This window comes from Dendronephthya gigantea, unplaced genomic scaffold, assembly GCF_004324835.1.
Source record: "Dendronephthya gigantea isolate DGI-Jeju-01 unplaced genomic scaffold, DenGig_1.0 000298F, whole genome shotgun sequence".
Lineage (NCBI taxonomy): Eukaryota > Metazoa > Cnidaria > Anthozoa > Malacalcyonacea > Nephtheidae > Dendronephthya > Dendronephthya gigantea.
The window spans coordinates 37,524-52,334 of NW_021163308.1; the positions used below are offsets into that span (position 1 = coordinate 37,524).

General features: G+C 39.3%; 17 non-coding genes across 17 annotated transcripts; 6 read left to right on the plus strand and 11 right to left on the minus strand.

Moving 5' to 3' along the window:
- Window positions 1-5,202: 5,202 nt before the first annotated feature.
- On the minus strand, window positions 5,203-5,274 carry Trnap-agg. The gene has a single exon. It is a non-coding gene; the product is annotated as a tRNA-Pro (tRNA).
- Window positions 5,275-5,602: 328 nt separating this feature from the next.
- Window positions 5,603-5,675, minus strand: Trnat-agu. The gene has a single exon. It is a non-coding gene; the product is annotated as a tRNA-Thr (tRNA).
- A 155-nt stretch (window positions 5,676-5,830) lies between these two features.
- Window positions 5,831-5,903, minus strand: Trnat-cgu. The gene has a single exon. It is a non-coding gene; the product is annotated as a tRNA-Thr (tRNA).
- Window positions 5,904-6,378: 475 nt separating this feature from the next.
- Window positions 6,379-6,454, minus strand: Trnap-ugg. The gene has a single exon. It is a non-coding gene; the product is annotated as a tRNA-Pro (tRNA).
- A 431-nt stretch (window positions 6,455-6,885) lies between these two features.
- On the minus strand, window positions 6,886-6,967 carry Trnas-uga. Its single transcript has one exon. It is a non-coding gene; the product is annotated as a tRNA-Ser (tRNA).
- Window positions 6,968-7,919: 952 nt separating this feature from the next.
- Trnap-agg lies at window positions 7,920-7,991 on the minus strand. Its single transcript has one exon. It is a non-coding gene; the product is annotated as a tRNA-Pro (tRNA).
- Window positions 7,992-8,323: 332 nt separating this feature from the next.
- Window positions 8,324-8,396, minus strand: Trnat-agu. The gene has a single exon. It is a non-coding gene; the product is annotated as a tRNA-Thr (tRNA).
- A 155-nt stretch (window positions 8,397-8,551) lies between these two features.
- On the minus strand, window positions 8,552-8,624 carry Trnat-cgu. Its single transcript has one exon. It is a non-coding gene; the product is annotated as a tRNA-Thr (tRNA).
- A 1,078-nt stretch (window positions 8,625-9,702) lies between these two features.
- Window positions 9,703-9,775, plus strand: Trnat-ugu. The gene has a single exon. It is a non-coding gene; the product is annotated as a tRNA-Thr (tRNA).
- Window positions 9,776-10,158: 383 nt separating this feature from the next.
- Window positions 10,159-10,230, minus strand: Trnac-gca. Its single transcript has one exon. It is a non-coding gene; the product is annotated as a tRNA-Cys (tRNA).
- A 113-nt stretch (window positions 10,231-10,343) lies between these two features.
- Trnam-cau lies at window positions 10,344-10,415 on the plus strand. Its single transcript has one exon. It is a non-coding gene; the product is annotated as a tRNA-Met (tRNA).
- A 1,046-nt stretch (window positions 10,416-11,461) lies between these two features.
- Window positions 11,462-11,534, plus strand: Trnat-ugu. Its single transcript has one exon. It is a non-coding gene; the product is annotated as a tRNA-Thr (tRNA).
- A 1,142-nt stretch (window positions 11,535-12,676) lies between these two features.
- Window positions 12,677-12,748, minus strand: Trnaf-gaa. The gene has a single exon. It is a non-coding gene; the product is annotated as a tRNA-Phe (tRNA).
- A 113-nt stretch (window positions 12,749-12,861) lies between these two features.
- Window positions 12,862-12,933, plus strand: Trnam-cau. Its single transcript has one exon. It is a non-coding gene; the product is annotated as a tRNA-Met (tRNA).
- A 1,046-nt stretch (window positions 12,934-13,979) lies between these two features.
- Trnat-ugu lies at window positions 13,980-14,052 on the plus strand. Its single transcript has one exon. It is a non-coding gene; the product is annotated as a tRNA-Thr (tRNA).
- Window positions 14,053-14,436: 384 nt separating this feature from the next.
- On the minus strand, window positions 14,437-14,508 carry Trnac-gca. The gene has a single exon. It is a non-coding gene; the product is annotated as a tRNA-Cys (tRNA).
- A 113-nt stretch (window positions 14,509-14,621) lies between these two features.
- Window positions 14,622-14,693, plus strand: Trnam-cau. The gene has a single exon. It is a non-coding gene; the product is annotated as a tRNA-Met (tRNA).
- The last annotated feature ends 118 nt before the right edge of the window (window positions 14,694-14,811 follow it).

A 14,811-nucleotide genomic window follows, 5' to 3' on the forward strand; every position in this document is an offset into this window, starting at 1 on the left:
TGTCAAACCACGTACACGCTATTTTTGACGTTACCACGTATCTATGGTTAACCCTACTAACTATACAGAAGCTTATTTACAACTTGCTCTATAGAAGTATTTATCGCTGTATAACACATTAACACTATTTATAATTGAATGCCAGGCTGATTTGTCATGCAATTGTCAATAAACGTGCACATGCCTAATTGCCCTGTACTTCTGCATGGTAAGTACCATAAAACCATACAGGTATTTCAATAAAAATCATTAGTTATTTCATAAAGCTGAATGCGCATTGCCATTGGGATTTAATCTTTCTAATTTATTGAAAACCAAATTATACATATTTACCACAACAATGCCTCCACGACGACAGATTCAACGAATTGGTGGGCTAGAAAGGGAAGTTATCTATGAACATTATAGAAGAAATGGCCCATTGTGGGATATTATAATCAATGATGTTGTTCGAGATGAACGCTTCGACGATATCCCTGCACCTGTGCAGGAAATGTATGCTGGACAACGAGCCGCCACACGTCGAAGAGTTTGCGAGTTTATTGCACGAGAACAAAACAAGTAATATTTATGATTTGTTAAACAAAAATTGATGTTTTTGAGGTTTTAACTTCAGTCTTAACATATAATTATTTTCCCGATGATTATTAAGTGGACTTTTGGAGCGGATGATGAGATGAGAATGCTAATCCACAAAATGCCTTTGATCGAGACGCAGCACAAGCCGCGATAAATAATCGCATCGAAGCGCATGGTGAAGAAATAGGGATGAATAATGTCCGAAACCACGAAGGAGGACTTTATGCAATGCAAGGTAATGGCTTGTACGAAATAAATTTAAGGAATGGTGAACCTATCGGTCCTATCCAAAATCATGATGAGGCGCCAATTCAGCCAGCTCCACGTGAAGCACATGCCCAAGGAGAAGTACCAGCAGCACACCATGGTCAGCAAGCTCCAGGTCAAGCCCCACGTCAAGTACCAGCAGTACACCATGGTCGGCAACAGCAAGCCGCGGGTCGAGCCCCACGTCAAGCACCAGCAGCACACCATGGTCACCAACAGCAAGCTACAGGTCAAGGCCAACGTCAAGCACCAGCAGCACACCATGGTCACCAACAGCAAGCTACAGGTCAAGCCCTACGTCAAGTACCAGCAGTACACCATGGTCGGCGACAGCAAGCCGCGGGTCGAGCCCCACGTCAAGCACCAGCAGCACACCATGGTCACCAACAGCAAGCTACAGGTCAAGGCCAACGTCAAGCACCAGCAGCACACCATGGTCACCAACAGCAAGCTGCAGGTCAAGGCCAACGTCAAGCACCAGCAGCACACCATGGTCACCAACAGCAAGCTACAGGTCAAGGCCAACGTCAAGTATCAGCAGCACACCATGGTCAGCAACAGCAAGCTGCAGGTCGAGCCCCACGTCAAGCACCAGCAGCACACCATGGTCACCAACAGCAAGCTGCAGGTCAAGGCCAACGTCAAGCACCAGCAGCACACCATGGTCACCAACAGCAAGCTGCAGGTCAAGGCCAACGTCAAGCACCAGCAGCACACCATGGTCACCAACAGCAAGCTACAGGTCAAGGCCAACGTCAAGTACCAGCAGCACACCATGGTCAGCAACAGCAAGCTGCAGGTCGAGCCCCACGTCAAGCACCAGCAGCACACCATGGTCAGCAACAGCAAGCTACAGGTCAAGGCCAACGTCAAGCACCAGCAGCACACCATTATCACCAACAGCAAGCTGCAGGTAAAGGCCAACGTCAAGCACCAGCAGCACACCATGGTCAGCAACAGCAAGCTACAGGTCAAGGCCAACGTCAAGCACCAGCAGCACACCATTGTCACCAACAGCAAGCTGCAGGTCAAGGCCAACGTCAAGCACCAGCAGCACACCATGGTCACCAACAGCAAGCTGCAGGTCAAGGCCAACGTCAAGTATCAGCAGCACACCATGGTCAGCAACAGCAAGCTGCAGGTCGAGCCCCACGTCAAGCACCAGCAGCACACCATGGTCACCAACAGCAAGCTACAGGTCGAGGCCAATGTCAAGCACCAGCAGCACACCATGGTCACCAACAGCAAGCTACAGGTCAAGGCCAACGTCAAGTACCAGCAGCACACCATGGTCAGCAACAGCAAGCTGCAGGTCGAGCCCCACGTCAAGCACCAGCAGCACACCATGGTCACCAACAGCAAGCTGCAGGTCAAGGCCAACGTCAAGTACCAGCAGCACACAATGGTCAGCAACAGCAAGCTGCAGGTCAAGACTAACGTCAAGCACCAGCAGCACACCATGGTCAGCAACAGCAAGCTGCAGGTCAAGGCTAACGTCAAGCACCAGCAGCACACCATGGTCAGCAACAGCAAGCTGCAGGTCAAGGCCAACGTCAAGTACCAGCAGCACACCATGGTCACCAACAGCAAGCTGCAGGTCAAGGCCAACGTCAAGCACCAGCAGCACACCATGGTCACCAACAGCAAGCTGAAGGTCAAGGCCAATGTCAGGCACCAGCAGCACACGATGGTCAGCAACAGCAAGCTGCAGGTCAAGGCCAACGTCAAGCACCAGCAGCACACCATGGTCAGCAACAGCAAGCTGCAGGTCAAGGCCAACGTCAAGCACCAGCAGCACACCATGGTCAGCAACAGCAAGCCGCAGGTCGAGCGCCGCGAAATTATCAGGCACAGCAGGCCGAAATGCTGCCACCGGCACAGCAAATTGGTATTCCCTACCCGGTTGCTGGAGGACAGAGGCGTCCTTAACACGCCATAGCTCGTGAAAATACTGAGGCGCTTAACACGTTTCTGACTAGAGAATTGCCAGTTCTTTCTCAACAGATGCAACAAACAATGGACCTGATGAATGAACTGATCAGAAGACAGTTGAACATGTAATTTTATTTATCGTTTTATTTATTCTACGATTATAACATATAGACTCTTCCGGTTGTATCAAGCCCGTTTAGTTTATAAAATGTCGATAATTCAAAATTAAATAACACTCTTGAATCTCTCTCCTGAATGAGTGCACTTTAATATTATAGATTTATGCACTGAATATATGTACTTGTAAACAATATCTTTGTGTTAAGGTTAAAAACATTTAGTTTGCTTGTTGAATAAAACGATAGACTCTTCTATTTTCAACAACTATTTAAGCTAAAAGGGCCTGATAAATTATAAATTATAAATTTTGATAAATTATAAATTATAAATTTTGAGTGAAGTTACGTTACCTTAATACTAACTGAAGCAAAAGTACAGTTCAAAAGTGCTGCATAAACTACTCAAACGTATAATTCCATTTTAACATGCAAAATGTATGATGACAATAATGATGACAATAATGACAACTTGAATTTGTCAAATCAGGAAATTATTTAACGTTAATTCAGTTGTGAACTATTCTGTAAACTAATGCATTGCAGTAACGGCATTAAAAGTTTTGCGAGAGTTCAATATGTCTTTGGGCCAAAAAAGCACAAAGTTCATTGAACTCGCGGTGACGGTTGGCGGAAGCTTTTATCACAGGAATTGATTATTGATAGAAATCAGGCAGTTCACAGGGCGTATAAATAGATCATGCATCAGTGATTGAGCATTCAGCAGCATATCCGAGACAGCAATTCAACTGCAATCAATGGCTGCTAATTCTGATTTCAAGCCTTAGCAGTTTTGGCCCTGGACGTTAAGTTTTTATTTTTATTAGTTGTTCTCTACAGTATAAGATATTACACGCTTTTTTATTTCAAATTAAAACTTATATAAGATGAGCCTACACAAGAAGTTCCATTATTTCCCATGCCTAAGTGTAAGGGTTAGGTATACGTTACCTATGTGAACAAGCTTTGCTCTTGGTTGATGATAATGTTACGAAATGCGAATATATAATGTAATTTAGCATTGTTAAGAAATAGAAGGTCAATATAGATGAGGAAATTACTTGGGGAACATGTCACATAAAATGAAGTGTAAAGTAAATATTATTATGACCCTTCGGAATCACAAAATTACTTTTCTTGTCATAAGGTGACAGCCCATGGGATTTCCTCCGAAACAATAGTGTGTCGTACAAAGTACAAGTGTCACGACTCAAGAACATAAGTTCTAGGCGGATACTAGTTTATGTCAATCATGTCTTTGTTATATTTTGCTCGGTTAAGCACTTGAAGCCTTACGTCACTAAAAGCTTAATTCGATGAAATTATTTGTAAAATAGTTTATAAGTTGAGATACGGTTCACAGAGTAATAAGTTGATAATTGTACTTTAAGTTGATGATAAATATTTTAAGTTGTTAACAAGTTTTAACAGTGATCGATTAAGTAAAAGACCAACTTGACTAGTGCGTCACCGGCCTTAAGTAAACAAAGTATGAGAGCTGGACCGAGCTTCTAACGCCAACCCACACTTACAACCTACAACGCTGATTGGATTGTGTGAATCACACCATCTTGCACAGGGCGTCTTCAAGATCCCCTCAAATTTTATTATAAAAGGAGGCGCACAGCAACAGAACATTCAGTGGACTAAACACGAGAGTGGACTAAAAGGAGTGGACTAAACACGAGAGTGGACTAAAAGGAGTGGACTAAACACGAGAGTGGACAGAAAAGGAGTGGACTAGCGGAGTAAAAAAGTATATGAAACGTTGGAGAAGCTCAACGACAGAACTGACGAAGAAGACAAGAACATTTAACGACGATCAAGATCGAAGATAGAAAAAGAAGAGAACAGTAACGAACTTTAGTTGAATTATTGTAACGATCCACTACCTCGCGCAGAAATAAAAACCTTGTAACAATAACAATAGAACACAATAAAATACAATGAATTAATATAAAAATCAAATACTTATTGAGTTTAGGTGGAAAATGTAAAGAGCCTCGTCAGAGATTCGAACTCTGGACCCCTGGCCGGTTTACAAGACCAGTGCTCTAACCACTGAGCTAAAGAGGCATGCATCCGTAAAAAACATCCGTGGACACTGTCGATATAATTACATTAATGCAAAATCCTAGCGCACAATCTTTGTAAGAGGTTGATACTTAAATTAAGTTGAGAGGGTGCATCTAAAGTTTGAAGGAGAACACGTACCACATTTTTTTCTCAAGAAAATACAACATAATTAGACCACCAGCGAATTGTTGTCAAAGGCTGTTCTCTTCAGTTCAAGCGAGAGAGGCGAACAGGGCTTGCACGGGAATCGAACCCGTGACCTCTCGCACCCTAAGCGAGAATCATACCACTAGACCAGCAAGCCAAGTGCAGAACACGGGAAGTTTTCTTTTTCGCATATTTCTTCGCTCACAATAAAAGCGATGTATAGCATGCATGAATGGAAAATATAAAAATCTTTTTTATGTCATATTTATTACAAGCCAAGTTACTCTGAGTGAAAAAAGACTTGTAGGAATCTTAAATCACTGTTACTACCGAGACAAGACAAACGCAATGGTAGAAAATAGACGATTATTGTAAACACGATAACAAACTAAACTTTATTCAGTATATCGTTATATACAAGAAGCCGGTCAAAAAACTCGTTCATGTTCGTAGATACTTATTAAGTTTAAGTGGAAAATGTGGAAAGCCTCCTCAGAGATTCGAACTCTGGACCCCTGGTTTACTAGACCAGTGCTCTAACCACTGAGCTAAGGAGGCACCAAGAAAAAAAGCATGCGCAAATAGAAATGTAAACAAATGTTTCAAAAAAGTTTTTTTCAGGTTAATTTTTTCACGGCGATTATTAAATGCGTAATGATCACAAATATTTAAGTCTTTTACTCACCCTTACCATACACAGTTAAAAAAAATCAAGCCTTATCAGAGAGTTGAACTCCGGACCCCTGGTTTACGAGACCAGTGCTCTAACCACTGAGTTAATAAGGCAAACCCGTAATACTTTTGAAAAATGTAAAATTAATCATCGCGAAAAATAGTTATTCATGCCAAGCTAAAACTAAAAGGAAAAATATTAGTGTTAAAGTTTGGTGGATCAATTCTGTAGCTTTCACAAACACCGTTACTGAGATTATCCTGTAGACGATGGCAATGGTAATCATACGGTGATATGATAGTTGAAAATGTTACAGTATTATTTTTGAGTTACAAATTATTCTTGGGTTATGAAAAATGTGCCACAGTACTTGTATATGATGATTGACAAGGTCTTCATTGTTGACATGCCTACAACGTCTACATTTATGCATACTAGATCTCCTCCTTGCATGTATATTGATAGGATTGATGCTGAATGGGAAAAGTTTTAACGGGAGATTGCAACTTGAGTTCAACACTGCTTTCTTTCTTAAAAGCTAAGAAAGAAACTCAATCGCGCAAAAATTTCAAGTTATGAGGGCGATCAGGGCTTGCACGGGAATCGAACCCGTGACCTCTCGCACCCAAAGCGAGAATCATGCATACCACTAGACCAGCAAGCCACACCTGGGGAAATAGTTTATTATCTTTCGGTGTAATTTTAAAAAAATCCGGTATATTACATGAAAAACTAAGGTTCAAGAGACTTCCGTTAATTCGTGCAAAAAATATCCCATTTTGCTGTTGAAAACAAGCCTATAAAAGAGCAATAATTTCTGAATAGAGGTCCCTTTGACAAGAGGTAATTACGTTTTAGTCCAATCACCATGTTTATTTACATTATTTTTTTGTAACCGAATGGGAATGCATAAATTTGCGTTAAAAGGGTATAATATTAACCATTTCACATCAAGTATTAGAAATTTTAACTGCTCTGACTGGTATTTTTTAAAAAATGAAAAAAAATATCATGTCGTATGTTTTGAAACGAAATTCCACCTGGTGGCAAACAATTTCTCTGTGTTATATGAACATCTTTCGGACTATCAAGAGTCGTAATCGGCAGGATTTGAACCTGCGCGGGAATATCCCAACAGATTTCAAGTCTGTCGCCTTAACCACTCGGCCACGACTACATAATTGCTTACGAGTCGCTTATTTTGCTTTAACACGGATAGCTTGGAACTTACCTGTTTACTTTACCACAGATTTTACGTCGTGGGCACATTAATAGGTTCTCTGGAATTGGTACGCCTTCCCAACTGCTTTTCAATTGCCAGCAGAATTTTGGAATTATAATAAGACTGAAAAAAAAGCAAAGGGTCTCGTGGAACTCGCGGTGACGGTTGGCGGAAGCTTTTATCACAGGAATTGATTATTGATAGAAATCAGGCAGTTCACAGGGCGTGTAAATAATTATGCATCAGTGATTGAGCATTCAGCAGCATATCCGAGACAGCAATTCAACTGCAATCAATGGCTGCTAATTCTGATTTCAAGCCTTAGCAGTTTTTGCCGTGGACGTTAATTTTTTTATTTTTATTAGTTGTTCTCTACAGTATAAGATATTACACGCTTTTTTATTTCAAATTAGAACTTATATAAGATGAGCCTACACAAGAAGTTTCATTATTTCCCATGCCTAAGTGTAAGGGTTAGGTATACGTTACCTATGTGAACAAGCTTTGCTCTTGGTTGATGATAACAATAGAACACAATAAAATACAATGAATTAATATAAAAATCAAATACTTATTGAGTTTAGGTGGAAAATGTAAAGAGCCTCGTCAGAGATTCGAACACTGGACCCCTGGCCGGTTTACAAGACCAGTGCTCTAACCACTGAGCTAAAGAGGCATGCATCCGTAAAAAACATCCGTGGACACTGTGGATATAATTACATTGATGCAAAATCCTAGCGCACAATCTTTGTAAGAGGTTGATACTTAGATTAAGTTGAGAGAGTGCATCTAAAGTTTGAAGGAGAACACGTACCACATTTTTTTCTCAAGAAAATACAACATAATTAGACACCAGCGAATTGTTGTCAAAGGCCGTTCTCTTCAGTTCAAGCGAGAGAGGCGAACAGGGCTTGCACGGGAATCGAACCCGTGACCTCTCGCACCCTAAGCGAGAATCATACCACTAGACCAGCAAGCCAAGTGCAGAACACGGGAAGTTTTCTTTTTCGCATATTTCTTCGCTCACAATAAATACGATGTATAGCATGCATGCATGGCATATAAGAAATAAAAAAATCTTTTTTATGTCATAATTTATTACAAGCCAAGTTACTCGAGTGAAAAAAGACTTGTAGGAATCTTAAATCACTGTTAGTACCGAGACAAGACAAACGCAATGGTAGAAATAGACGATTATTGTAAACACGATAACAAACTAAACTTTGTTCAGTATCGTTATATACAAGAAGCCGGTCAAAAAACTCGTTCATGTTCGTAGATACTTATTAAGTTTAAGTGGAAAATGTGGAAAGCCTCCTCAGAGATTCGAACTCTGGACCCCTGGTTTACTAGACCAGTGCTCTAACCACTGAGCTAAGGAGGCACCCAGCAAAAAAGCATGCGCAAATAGAAATGTAAACAAATGTTTAAAAAAAGTATTTTGCAGGTAATTTTTTTCACGGCGAGTATTGAATGCGTAATGATCACAAATATTTAAGTCTTTTACTCACCCTTACCATACACAGTTAAAAAAAATCAAGCCTTATCAGAGAGTTGAACTCTGGACCCCTGGTTTACGAGACCAGTGCTCTAACCACTGAGCTAATAAGGCAAACCCGTAATACTTTTGAAAAAGGTAAAATGAATTATCGGCGAAAAATAGTTATTCCTGCCAAGCTAAAACTAAAAGGGAAAATATTAGTGTTAAAGTTTGGTCGATCAATTCAGTTGCTTTCACAAACACCGTTAATGAGATTATCTTGTAGACGATGGCAATGGTAATCATACGGTGATATGATAGTTGAAAATGTTACAGTGTTATTTTTGAATTCCAAATTATTCTTGAGTTATGAAAAATGTGCAACGCACTATAAAAAAGTCGCACGAATTCATTTTCCTGATGTTCAGTACTTGTATAATTTTTATGATGATTGATAGGGTCTACAACGTCTACATTTATGCATACTAGATCTCCTCCTGGCATGTATATTGATAGGATTGATACTGCATGGAAAAAGTTTATCTGGAGAGTGCAACTTGAGTTTAGCACTGCTTTTTTTGCACAGCATTATTAAGATGAAGTATTTTTATATATATTCCCCTCTTCCAGGTATGGAGCCCTGGTTTACAAATATAATATAGAACATGCATGTGTCGTAGAAAGTCATTCAAAAAACCTAAACGGCATGGATTGTTTACCAAACGTACGCCAGTTCGCCACGAAAATAAATTGGGATTTTTCATGCACTAATGGGTACCATAAAAATATTTAATTTTTCTTTAATTTATAGAACAGGAAGGAGCGAGCGGAGTTGAACCATTGACCCCAGTGACCTGTCAACCTGCAGTCGGATGCTCTACCACTATATGCATGCTACTATCTCTGAGCGTTGCATGCAGCATACCTGTCATATGCTATATTCTTAGATACCGGTAAGAGAAAGCATGAAATAAAAAAATACATAAAGACGGAGAATGAATGTTTTCAAAGAGTTTCTACCAAGAATTGAACTCCGATTCTCGAAGTCAGAGTCCGAAGTGATAACCATTACGCCACAGACACTAAAAATCTATCAAACTTACTGACGAATGTTGGCTGCATAGTATATAATTATGTAGTTTGCTACGCGCATGCTCATTATTAAGATAAAGTATTCATATAATTATATTCCAGTTAAGCTTGCACATACACCTCATTAGCTCAGTGGTTAGAGCACTGGTCTTGTAAACCAGGGGCCCAGAGTTCAACTCTCTGATGAGGCTTTGCATACTTTTCTATTTACAAAAGTATATAGGCAACTATAGCAACTATATAATTTATCCTACTCAGAGCCCGAAGTGCTAACCATTACACCACAGGACATAATCACCTAGAAAAATTACTGAGAAATTCCTGGCTCTACAGTATATCTATGCACGCCCATTATTAAGATAAAGTAATTATATTCCCTGTATTCCAGGTATGGACTCCCGTTTTACAAATTAATAGAACATGCATGTGTCCCAGAGAGTCATTGAAAAAACACTAAACTGCAAGGATTATTTATCAATCAAACGGATTGTTGCAACGAAAATAAATTTGGGTATTTTAATTCACTAATTAGTACGATAAAAATGTTGGATTTTTTTTTCATTCATGAATGAAAAGGGAGCGAGCGGAGCTGAACCACTGACCTCTCGATCTGCAGTCGAATGCTCTACCACTGAGCTACACTCCCTGATCGTGCGTACTTGTTTGATGCTATTCTCCTAAAAGAACATTTCTTGCTTTTCTTACCTTATTCGAAATAGCACAAGTTTTATATTCATAGCATAGAAGCAGTGTGTAGCAAGCAGGGTGGCGCAGTGGAAGCGTGCTGGGCCCATAACCCAGAGGTCAATGGATCGAAACCATTTCCTGCTAAAGTTATCATTTCAATAAAAAAGTTCTTTTCGAAATCTTAATCAAAAACATATATTTTTTCTCAAATGGGCTATAAGAGAAAACCAGAGCTAAAAAATTTACATGAAGACATAAAATTAACAGTTCCAGCAAGGTTCTACCGAGAATTGAACTCCGATTCCCGGATTCAGAGTCCGAAGTGCTAACCATTACACCACAGAACCTATCCATCTACTGAAAGACACAACAGAAATTGGTGTTTGAGACATTTCAACCCGGAAATATAATCGCTGGTACCCAATCGTGTATTTCTGTACCGCTATCAAAGAGAAACCTTTTGAATAGCATGAAAAAGTTCAATTTTTCTTCGGAATATGTATTCTGCAATCTTTTGACGACTCATCATATACATCTGATCCGCGCTGTGATGTATAGTCTATATACACGCACATTATTAAGATGAAGTATTTACATATATTCCCCCTATTCCAGGTAAGGAGCCCTGGTTTACAAATATAATATAGAACATGCATGTGTCCCAGAGAGTCATTCAAAAAACCTAAACTGCATGGATTGTTTATCAAACGTACGGCTTTTTCCCACCGCGAAAATAAACTGGGATTTTTCATGCACTAATGGGTACCATGAAAATATTTAATTTTTCTTTAATTTATAGAACAGGAAAGAGCGAGCGGAGTTGAACTACTGACCCCAGTGAGCTGTCAACCTGCAGTCGGATGCTCTACCACTATATGCTACTCTCTCTGAGCGTTCCATGCAGCATACCTGTCATATGCTATATTCTTAGATACCTGTAAGAGAAAGCCTGAAATAAAAAAATACCTAAAGACGGACAATGAATGTTTTCAAAGAGTTTCTACCAAGAATTGAACTCCGCTTCTCGAAGTCAGAGTCCGAAGTGATAACCATTACACCACAGACTCTAAAAATCTATCAAACTTACTGACGAATGTTGGCTGCATAGTATATAATTATGTAGTTTGCTACGCGCATGCACATTATTAAAAGTATTCATATAATTATATTCGTGTCAAGCTTGCACATACGCCTCATTAGCTCAGTGGTTAGAGCACTGGTCTTGTAAACCAGGGGTCCAGAGTTCAACTCTCTGATGAGGCTTTTGCATACTTTTGTATTTACAAAAGAATATATGCAACTATAGCAACTATATGATTTATCCTACTCGGAGCCCAAAGTGCTAACCATTACACCACAGGACATAAACACCTAGAAAAATTACTGAGAAATTCCTGGCTCTACAGTATATCTATGCACGCCCATTATAAAGATAAAGTAATTATATTCCCTGTATTCCAGGTATGGACTCCCGTTTTACAAATTTATAGAACATGCGTGTGTCCCAGAGAGTCATTGAAAAAACAAACTGCAAGGATTATTTATCAATCAAACGGATTGTTGCAACGAAAATAAGTTGGGTTTTTTTAATTCACTAATTAGTTCGATAAAAATGTTGGATTTTTTTTTCATTTATAAAAGAGAAGGGAGCGAGCGGAGTTGAACCACTGACCCCAGTGACCTGTCAACCTGCAGTCGGATGCTCTACCACTATATGCTACTCTCTCTGAGCCTTCCATGCAGCATACCTGTCATATGCTATATTCTTAGATACCTGTAAGAGAAAGCCTGAAATAAAAAAATACATAAAGACGGAGAATGAATGTTTTCAAAGAGTTTCTACCAAGAATTGAACTCCGATTCTCGAAGTCAGAGTCCGAAGTGATAACCATTACACCACAGACCCTAAAAATCTATCCCACGTACTGACGAATGTTGGCTGCATAGTATATAATTATGTAGTTTGCTACGCGCATGCACATTATTAAAAGTATTCATATAATTATATTCGTGTTAAGCTTGCACATACGCCTCATTAGCTCAGTGGTTAGAGCACTGGTCTTGTAAACCAGGGGTCCAGAGGTCAACTCTTTGATGAGGCTTTTGCATACTTTTGTATTTACAAAAGTATATATGCAACTATAGCAACTATATAATTTATCCTACACAGAGCTCGAAGTGCTAACCATTACACCACAGGACAAAAACACCTAGAAAAATTACTGAACTCCCGTTTTACAAATTTATAGAACATGCATGTGTCCCAGAGAGTAACTGAAAAAACACTAAGCTGCAAGGATTATTTATCAATCAAACGGATTGTTGCAACGAAAATAAATTGGGTTTTTTTAATTCACTAATTAGTTCGATAAAATGTTGGATTTTTCTTTCATTCATAAAAGAGAAGGGAGCGATCGGAGTTGAACCACTGACCTCTCGATCTTCAGTCGAATACTCTTCCACTGAGCTACACTGCCTGATCGTGCATACCTGTTTGATGCTATTCTCCTAAAAGAACATTTCTTGCTGTTCTTGCCTTATTCGAAATAGCACAAGTTTTATATTCATAGCATAGAAGAAGTGTGTAGCAAGCAGGGTGGCGCAGTGGAAGCGTGCTGGGCCCATAACCCAGAGGTCAATGGATCGAAACCATTTCCTGCTAAAGTTATCATTTCAACAAAAAATATCTTTTCGAAATCTTATTCAAAAACATATATTTTTTCTCAAATGGGCTATAAGGAAAACCAGAGCTAAAAAATTTACATAAAGACATAAATTAACAGTTCCAGCAAGGTTCTTCCGAGAATTGAACTCGGATTCCCGGATTCGGTCTCCGAAGTGTTAACCATTACACAACAGAACCTAACCATCTACTGAAAGACACAGCAGAAATTGGTGTTTGAGACATTTCAACCCGGAAATATAATCGCTGGTTCCCAATCCTGTATATCTGTACCGCTATCAAAGAGAAACCTTTTGAATAGCATGAAAAAGTTCAATTTTTCTTCCGAATACGTTATCTGCAATCTTTTGACGACTCATCATATACATCTGACCCGCGCTGTGATGTATAGTCTATATACACTCACATTATTAAGATGAAGTATTTACATATATTCCCCCTATTCCAGGTATGGAGCCCTGGTTTACAAATATAATATAGAACATACATGTGTCCCAGAGAGTCATTCAAAAAACCTAAACTGCAGGGATTGTTTATCAAACGTACGGCTTTTTCCCACCGCAAAAATAAACTGGGATTTTTCATGCACTAATGGGTACCATAAAAATATTTAATTTTTCTTTAATTTATAGAACAGGAAAGAGCGAGCGGAGTTGAACTACTGACCCCAGTGACCTGTCAACCTGCAGTCGGATGCTCTACCACTATATGCTACTCTCTCTGAGCGTTCCATGCAGCATACCTGTCATATGCTATATTTTTAGATACCTGTAAGAGAAAGCCTGAAATAAAAAAATACCTAGACGGACAATGAATGTTTTCAAAGAGTTTCTACCAAGAATTGAACTCCTATTCTCGAAGTCAGAGTCCGAAGTGATAACCATTACACCACAGACTCTAAAAATCTATCAAACTTACTTACGAATGTTGGCTGCATAGTATATAATTATGTAGTTTGCTACGCGCATGCACATTATTAAGATAAAGTATTCATATAATTATATTCGTGTTAAGCTTTCACATACGCATCATTAGCTCAGTGGTTAGAGCACTGGTCTTGTAAACCAGGGGTCCAGAGTTCAACTCTCTGATGAGGCTTTTGCATACTTTTGTATTTACAAAAGTATATATGCAACTATAGCAACTATATAATTTATCCTACTCGGAGCCCGAAGTGCTAACCATTACAACACAGGACATAAACACCTAGAAAAATTACTGAGAAATTCCTGGCTCTACAGTATATCTATGCACGCCCATTATAAAGATAAAGTAATTATATTCCCTGTATTCCAGGTATGGACTCCCGTTTTACAAATTTATAGAACATGCGTGTGTCCCAGAGAGTCATTGAAAAAACACTAAACTGCAAGGATTATTTATCAATCAAACGGATTGTTGCAACGAAAATAAGTTGGGTTTTTTTAATTCACTAATTAGTTCGATAAAATTGTTGAATTTTTTTTTCATTTATAAAAGAGAAGGGAGCGAGCGGAATTGAACCACTGACCTCTCGATCTGCAGTCGAATGCTCTACCACTGAGCTACACTCCTTGATCGTGCACACCTGTTTGATGCTATTCTCCTAAAAGAACATTTCTTGCTGTTCTTACCTTATTCGAAATGGCACAAGTTTTATATTCATAGCATAGATGCAGTGTGTAGCAAGCAGGGTGGCGCAGTGGAAGCGTGCTGGGCCCATAACTCAGAGGTCAATGGATCGAAACCATTTCCTGCTAAAGTTATCATTTCAATAAAAAATATCTTTTCGAAATCTTATTCAAAAACATATATTTTTTCTCAAATGGGCTATAGCAGAAAACCAGAGCTAAAAAATTTACATAAAGACATAAAATT